Source organism: Nomascus leucogenys, chromosome 11 (assembly GCF_006542625.1).
Source record: "Nomascus leucogenys isolate Asia chromosome 11, Asia_NLE_v1, whole genome shotgun sequence".
In the NCBI taxonomy this organism is placed as follows: Eukaryota; Metazoa; Chordata; class Mammalia; order Primates; family Hylobatidae; genus Nomascus; species Nomascus leucogenys.
In genome coordinates this window covers 32,812,230-32,821,795 of record NC_044391.1, presented here as the reverse complement: position 1 = coordinate 32,821,795, position 9,566 = coordinate 32,812,230, and positions in this window count along the sequence as shown.

The window sequence follows — 9,566 nt, the reverse complement described above, 5'->3', positions numbered from 1 at the left end:
GCCCAGCTTCTGAATGAATTAGCTTTCTATCTGAGAGCCACTACACCAAGCTGCTACTTTACATTCCATCATTAAATAAAGCCTGTTTGGGATTATTTTATGTTTTGGATTAATTTTACTGCCATTCCTTTCTAAATCAATGGTTGAGTACACAATATATAATGCAAGATGTTATCTACATCCAGAAATTTTAACAGCCATGGAAATTCAATGTGTATTTCCCAAAACATATAATGAAATGCCTTAAATTTTGAAAAGAAAAATTAGGGCCATATAACCACTTATCTCACCCCAACCATCTCCAAAAGAGCCATATCTAGCACCTCCTAATTGTTAATTTCTGTGCCTGGCCCTTATCAAAAACAATAGGAGGGAACCCAACTGATTATATTTGCATTTACTATTATATCTTGGTTTGATTCCCAGGAAAGCCCCTTAAAAAAAAGCTGGTCATGTCACACACACACACACACACACACAGAGAGAGAGAGAGAGAGAGAGAGAGAGAGTCACACATGTATAAACACACACATTTCATAGATGTCTCATCTTTAAACAGACTGACATCAAATGTCTTTTAAGACAATGGCAAACCCCTGAGGGTTTCAGTATTGAAGCGTGTGATAGATAATGTCAGCCTAAGCAAATTAATTATTATACAATACTGAAATTTATACAGAGAAGTGAGGTTGCAGGGCAGCTGCACTGTAAAACTCCAGAGAATATTATGTATATCACAGAAACCGTGCAGAGCAAACCCTAAACAGCCATACAAGGCAGCCCCACAGGATTTTCCTTGCTCCCTCAAAACTTACAGCTATACATGACACAGGGATTTTCCACTGCTGCCCTTGTGGATGACAACTTGCCAGTATAAAAGGCAGACCCCCAACTTCCAAATGGCATCACTTTACATTTGATGCCCAAGTGAACATACTTGAGCTTCCATCGCCTGTCGGAAATTAACCCCTCCTTGCCATGAACACTAGCTACTTCTAAATCTCCAGGACACCATCACAGATGGGTTAGACACAAGGGCCTCAAATGCTTTAGCTCCAGCTTCTCCACCATGCCACCTTGCTGCTGCCTCCTCAGCTGGTCACCATTGTGAGTCTGGGTTAGACAACAGAAACCTGGGGCCGGCAAGTACCTCTGAACTGCCTACTGCTGATGCATTTCTCCACTGATGAGATACAAGACAAGATAAATGCCATGGGACTCATATCCATGTAGGCTTCCTTCTGCCTCTGTTTCCTGGAAAGGACTGAAGACAGTCACGTAATCTCACAACAGGAAACTCAAAAAAGAATATGATTTGACTCTCTAATTGGGGTGTTGGGGTCCACATAGCATCCCAGCTGCTCTCCCATTGCATTTACCTCTGTACTATCTACATAACAACAAGTATGAAGCCTTTCCAGCGCTGGGAGGTCCCTACAGTTCATATCCGAGGACTCTGGAGACTGCACCCTGGAAGATAAGTGACTACGTAGAAGAGAGGCTTCAGAGCTGGTGCTGAATGACTGATTGGCAGAGCATCTTGGTGCTTCGGCAGCAGCAGGACCATTTCCCAGTGTTAGGAGGAGCCACTTAACACTAAGTGTCTCCTCCTTCAGCTGCAAGTAACACCCAGGCTTCCAGGGGATGGAGAGTACCCTCACCTCTGTGACTTCAGCCCAGAGGCAGATTTTCAATTAATTATCCAGAGCACAACAGAAACCAGTCCGTTGGTTTCACCAAGACTTTACAGAAGGATCTGAGACGAAGGAAAGAGCAACATTTACAAGCAGCATTATTTATGGCTACACATAGCAGGCATAAGCTCAGCTGTATCTTCAGGGTTCCTTGTCAGAGTCCCCTTTCCTGGTTCATTGCTCACCAGGACAGTTTAGAGCCATTCCACCCAGACCCTTGATATTTGTTAGTGTTACTTCCCTGAATCCCCAAGCTCACCTTCTAGTGCAAAGCCTACTTCCACAGGCTTCATTCTCTGAGCAGCTGGGGAAGCACATACCCCTTTCAGGGGACCCCCAACAAGATAATCACATTGTGTTTGACATCACAGCATTTCCCAGTTATGAGAGGATTACAGACAACTTTCACTTTCTTATTTATGCCTTTTTATTTACTAGAATGCATATAAAGAGCAAATATTATTTTCATAACAAGAAAATTTAACATTTTCATTCAAAAAATAATAAACTCGTTTCTGAGTAATGTTTGTTGTGGTGGAGGCTACTTTCCTGGAAAAAAAATGAAATTTTCCTTTGTAAAGAATAATTTTGTGAAGCATACACAAGTATCAATAGCCAAATCAATCAAGCAGAATAAAGGATATCAGAGATTGAAGATCAACTTAATGAAATAAAGCTTGAAGACAAGACTAGAGAAAAAGGAATGAACACAGCCTCCAAGAAATACGAAACTATGTGAAAAGACCAAACCTATGTTTTACTGGTGTACCTGAAAGTGATGGGGAGAATGGAACCAAGTTGGAAAACACACTTCAGGATGTTATCCAGGAAAACATCCCCAACCTAGCAAGACAGGCCAACATTCAAATTCAAGAAATACGGAGAACACCACAAAGATACTCCTTGAGAAGAGCAACCCCAAGACACATAATCATCAGATTCACCAAGGTTGAAGTGAAGGAAAAAATGTTAAGGGCAGCCAGAGAGAAAGATCGGGTTACCCACAAAGGGAATCCCATCAGACTAACAGTGGATCTCTTGGAAGAAACCCTACAAGCCAGAAGAGAGTGGGGGCCAATATTCAACATGCCTAAAGAAAAGAATTTTCAACCAAGAATTTCATATCCAGCCAAACTAAGCTTCATAAGCAAAGGAGAAGTAAAATCCTTTACAGACAAGCAAATGCTGAGAGATTTTGTCACCACCAGACCTGCTTTACAAGAGCTCCCAAAGGAAGCACTAAACATGGAAAGGAATAACTGGTGCCAGCCACTGCAAAAACATTCCAAATTGTAAAGAACATCGACACTATGAAGAAACTGCATCAACCAATGGGCAAAATAACCAGCTAGGATCATAATGACAGTATCAAATTCACACATAACAATATTAACCTTAAATGTAAATGGACTAAATGACAGGCAAATTGGATAAAGAGTCAAGACCCATCAGTGTGCTGTATTCAGGAGAACCATGTCACGTGCAAAGACACACATAGGCTCAAAATAAATGGATAGAGGAAGATTACCAAGCAAATGGAAAGAAAAAAAAAAAGCAGGGGTTGCAATCTTAGTCTCTGATAAAACAGACTTTAAACCAACAAAGATCAAAAGAGACAAAGAAAGGCATTACATAGTGGTAAAGGAATCTGTGCAACAAGAAGAGCTAACTATCCTAAATATGCATGCACCCAATACAGGAGCACCCAGATTCAGACAGAAAATTTTAGACAGAAAATTAACAAGAATATTAAGGACTTGGACTCAGCTCTGGACCAAATGGACCTAATAGACATCTACAGAACTCTCCACCCCAAATCAACAGAATATACCTTCTTCTCAGCACCTCATCTCACTTACTCTAAAATTGACCACATAATTGGAAGTAAAACACTCCTCAGCAAATGCAAAAGAATGGAAATCATAACGAACAGTCTCTCAGACCACAGTGTGATCAAATTAGAACTCAGGATTAAGAAACTCACTCAAAACCACACAACTACATGAAAATTGAACAACCTGCTCCTGAATGACTACTGGGTAAATAATGAAATTAAGGCAGAAATAAATAAGTCATTTGAAACGAATGAGAACAAAGATACAATGTACCAGAATCTCTGGGACACAGCTAAAGTGGTGTTTAGAGGGAAATTTTTAGCACTAAATGCCCACAAGAGAAAGCAGAAAAGATCTAAAATCGGCACCCTAATATCACAATTAAAAGAACTAGAGAAGAAAGAGCAAACAAATTCAAAAGCTAGCAGAAGACAAGAAATAACTAAGATCAGAGCAGAACTGAAGGAGATAGAGACACGAAAAACCCTTCAAAAAATCAATGAAACCAGGAGCTGTTTTTCTGAAAAGATCGATAGACTGCTAGCCAGACTAAATAAAGAAGAAAAGAGAGAAGAATCAAATAGACGCAATAAAAAGTGATAAAGGGGTTGTAACTACTGATCCCACAGAAATGCAAACTACCATCTGAAAATACTATAAACACCTCTATGCAAATAAAATAGAAAATCTAGAAGAAATGGATAAATTCCTGGACACATACACTCTCCCAAGTTTAAACCAGGAAGAAGTCAAATCCCTGAATAGACAAACAGCAAGTTCTAAAATTGAGGCAGTAATTAATAGCCTACCAGCCAAAAAAAGCCCAGGACCAGATGGATTCAATTCACAGCCCAGTTCTACCACAGGTACAAAGAGGAGCTGGTACCATTCATTATGAAACTATTCCAAACAATAGAAAAAGAGGGAATCCTCCCTAAGTCATTTTATGAGGCCACCATCATACTGATACCAAGACACAACAAAAAAAGAAAATTTCAGGCCAATATCCCTGATGAACATCGATGCAAAAATCCTCAATAATGCACTGGCAAACTGAATCCAGCAGCACATCAAAAAGCTTCTCCACCATGATCGAGTCGGCTTCATCCCTGGGATGCAAGGCTGGTTCAACATATGTAAATCAATAAATGTAATCCATCACATAAACAGAACCAATGACAAAAACCACATGATTATCTCAATAGATGCAGAAAATGCCTTTGACAAAATTCAACACCCCTTCATGCTAAAAACTCTTAATAAACTAGGTATTGATGTAACTCATCTCAAAATATTAAGAGCTATTTATGACAAACCCACAGCCAGTATCATACTAAATGAGTAATAACTGGAAGCATTCCCTTTGAAAACTGGCACAAGACAAGGATGCCCTCTCTCACCACTCCTATTCAACATAATATTGGAAGTTCTGGCCGTGGCAATCAAGGAAGAGAAAGAAATGAAGGGTATTCGAATAGGAAGAGAGGAAGTCAAATTGTCTCTGTTTGCAGATGACATGATTGTATATTTAGAAAACCCCATTGTGTCAGCCCAAAATCTCCTTAAGCTGATAAGCAACTTCAGCAAAGTCTCAGGATACAAAATCAATGTGCAAAAATCACAAGCATTGCTATACACCAATAATAGACAAACAGAGAGCCAAATCATGAGTGACCTCACATTCACAATTGCTACAAAAAGAATAAAATACCTAGGAATACAACTTACAGGGGATGTGAAGGACCTCTTCAAGGAGAACTACAAACCACTGCTCAAGGAAAAAGAGAGGACACAATCAAATAGAAAAAAAGTCCATGCTCATGGATAGAGAGAATCAATGTTGTGAAAATGGCCATACTGCCCAAAGTAATTTATAGATTCAGTGCTATACCCATCAAGCTACCACTGACTTTCTTCACAGAATTAGAAAAAACTACCTTAAATTTCATGTGGAACCAAAAAAGAGCCCATGTAGCCAAGACAATCCTAAGCAAAAAGAACAAAGCTGGAGGCATCATGCTACCTGACTTCAAACTATACTACAAGGCTACAGTAACCAAAACAGCATGGTACTGGTACCAAAACAGATATGTAGACCAATGGAACAGAACTAAGGCCTCAAAAATACCACCACATATCTACAACCATCTGATCTTTGACAAACCTGACAAAAACAGCAATAGGGAAAGGATTCCCTATTTAATAAAGGGTGTTGGGAAAACTGGCTAGCCATATGCAGAAGGCTGAAACTGGACCCCTTCCTTACGCCTTATACAAAAATTAACTCAAGATGGACTAAAGACTTAAACATAGGACCTAAAACCATAAAAACCCTAGAAGAAAACTTAGGCAATACCATTCAGGACATAGGCATGGGCAAAGACTTCATGACTAAAATAGGAAAAGCAATGGCCACAAAAGCTAAAATTGACAAACGGGAACTAATTAAACTGAAGAGCTTCTACACAGCAAAAGAAACTATCATCAGAGTGAATAGGCAACCTATAAAATGGGAAAAAGTTTTTGCAATCTATGCATCTGACAGCTAATATCCAGAATGTACAAAGAACTGAAACCAATTTACAAAAAAAAAAAAAAAATCCAAAAGTGGGCTAAGGATGTGAACAGACACTTCTCACAAGAAGACATTTATGCAGCCAACAAACATATGAAAAAAAGCTCATCACCACTGGCCATTAGAGAAATGCAAATCAAAACCACAATGAGATACCATCTCACACCAGTTAGAATGGCAATCATTAAAAAGTCAGGAAACAACAGATGCTGGAGAGGATATGAAGAAATAGGAATGCTTTTACACTGTTGGTGGGACTATAAATTAGTTCAACCACTGTGGAAGACAGTGTGGCGATTCCTCAAGGATCTAGAAACAGAAATTTGACCCAGGTATCCCATTACTGGATATATATGCAAAGGATTGTAAATCATCCTACTATAAAGGCACGTGCACATGTATGTTTATTGTGGCACTGTTCACAATAACAAAGACTTGGAACCAACCCAAATGCCCATCAGTGATAGACTAGATAAAGAAAATGTGGCACATATACACCATGGAATACTATATTTTATGCAGCCGTAAAAAAGGATGAGTTCGTGTCCTTTGCAGGGACATGGATGAAGCTGGAAATCATCATTCTCAGCAAACTAACACAAGAACAGAAAACCAAATGCCACATGTTCTCACTCATAAGTGGGAGTTGAACAATGAGAACACATAGACACAGGGAGGGAAACATCACACACTGGGGCCTCTGGGGGGTGGGGGTGCTGAGGAGGGATAGGATTAGTAGAAATACCTAAAGTAGATGACAGGTTGATGGGTGCAGCAAACCACCATGACACATGTATACCTATGTAAGAAACCTGCACGTTCTGCACATGTACCCTAAAACTTAAAATATAATAAAAAAAGATTATTTCAACTAAACAAAAACTGAACCTCAGCAAGTAATTAAGATGTCATAAATCTATATAAAACAATGTAGTGAAGGAGAGTGTTGTCTTTAATAAACTAGATACTCATTTGCTTGACTAAGATGCTCTGGATTTAAAAAAAAACTAAGATAAATTCTCACTGTTTCAGTTTTCTAACACTACTATAAAAAATTATCTTATTTTAATAATAAATTTTAATGATTTATTTTTAAAATTATTTAAGCCACAAATTTAGTGGCTTAAAACAACACAAACACTGGAGAACAAAAGCCTAAAATTAAGGGAACATCAGGGCTGGACTCTTTCTGGAGGTTCATGGGGAGAATTTGTTTCTTTGCCTTTTTCACCTTCTAGAGGCTTCCTGCATTCCCTCCTTGGCCCCTTCATTTCATCACTTTAGCTTCTTGTTTCCCTTGCCACATTTCCTACTGTTATTTCTGATCTTCCTTCCTCCTTTGTGATTTCTTTGGGCCAACTCTGAAAATTCAGAACAACTTCCTCATCTTAAGATCCTTAACTTAATCACACTTGCAAAGTCCCTTTTACCATGCAAGATAGTATCTTTGGTGATTCTAGGGGTCTTTTTTGGGGAGGGACATACTCAGCCTATCACATGCATTTATATTTAAAATATGCTCTTACTAAGTAGCTACACAGACATTGCCAATATAGCTACAAATTCCAAACTGGAAAACTCTACAGTAATTGTTTATTTTAAAGGCTTACACAATTTTTTAATTTTATATCTTGAATTCTTTTAAAAAATAACCTCAGATTAGAAACTGGTTAACCTCTAAGTCTTTTCATGTGTAGACATAGAAGAATAGTTGTAAATATGATTATGATCACTTTTTGAAAATGTAATCATTCCTAATTATGGCTTTATAAAAACATTTAGTCCAGAGATTCTATAGTCTCTCCAGTGAACCTTTGCAACTGTTCTTTTCCTAGAAGGAAAGGGAATGGGTAGCGTGGGAAGAGAACCGAGAGGATAGGAGGGGAGAGGAGGTGAAGAAGAGAAGAGAGGAGGGAAATGAGAAAAGAAAGAGAAGAAAAGACAAACTGCAGTTTAGGAGAAGCAAAATACTAAAGTCTAAGTGAGAGTTCTTGTGTCACTTATTAGTCATATGACTAAACAAGTCACCTTATCATATCCTCTTGTATAAAACTGGGCCGATTACTTTCTGCCTTGCCTTTATTACCAGCTGGGGCAAGGATCAAATGAGATACATACAAACTCAGGCTATTATCATCATCCTGCAGGGTGAGGCATTTAAACTGCTCACGTCCTACTTGTCATTAAGATCACAAGGAAAACCACTACCAGTCTGAGCTATTTACCTCGAATACAGGGCAGGATACATTGAATCCAAAATTTCTTGTCTACACATAAAGCCTTCCAAGGGGAAAAAGAAGGATCATTCTAAAAGTAAAAAGTGTTCTTTAAGAAACAAAGATGTCTGCGCCATGTACAGACTTAATGATGACTTATCTAGCGAGTATAGCTCAGTGAATTTGTGAGCAAAATTGCCCTACTCCAGCTTTATTCCACTTTCAAAAAGTTTTGTCAAGTTTTCAAAGAACAATGGAAAACCACTATAAAGAATATATATATTTTAGGTTGGGATGGCCTGAACTGTATAATTTGAGCTCCATCCTGTTTCCTGAGATAAAACCACTGCATTGTAAAATATGATTATTCATATGATAGAGTCAATTGGCTTAAACAATCTTAAGCCTCTCTTAGTTGCCTGAGTTTCCAAAAATTATGTTTTTGCACATAAAACATCAAGAACTTCTTTAGCAAATTGCAACATTATAATTGGCAATACCACATCTCAAATATTTTGCGTGAACATATTCCAAATTCCAAGCCTTTAAGAGCTAGATGATTCTGTATTTCCAGATCTTCTCAAGGCAAGGCTGGCAATCAACTGTAAGAATCAACAGATAGCTTTGTCTAGCTTAAAGAAAACCTGCTTCAACTTCTATTTAATATTACTGAGAGCCATCACATTTCTCTTTGACAAGACTGTTTGCACAAAGGTTTCTCCAGAGAGAAAGCCATGAGATTAATTTACCTCCACCATGGTGATTGACTGCAAAGCAGCTGATGGGCAACTGAAGTGTCTCCAATCTCCCTCACAAATTACTCTAAATGGTTTTGAGGATAAACTTGCCAAGCCTGTTTTGCCTAGCAGCTCTGACAGAAAAACGGGCAATTGACTTAAATAAAAAACAAGAGGATCCATTTGGGGTCTTCATAATAAAACTGCCAAGGGGCCTTTGTTTGTTGATGTTTGAGAAGCCGCAGATATATCATGTACATCTAGAAATTAAGGAGCCTGTTCTATGCACAGTTCTTGGGGAATTCATGATCCAACAACATAAAGCTGAGCTTGTCTAACAGGGAAATGCAAAGTAAGGCTAGCAGGAGATTTCATAAAATGTTAAGAAAAACATTCATCACATAATGTTGTGAATTCTTTGTTTCTGTCCATTGTTCTTAATGCTGATGAATCCCAAAGGAGAGTAATTTATTTCTCTGCTCCACTTTTTCAGAGAGGTGAATTGTGTC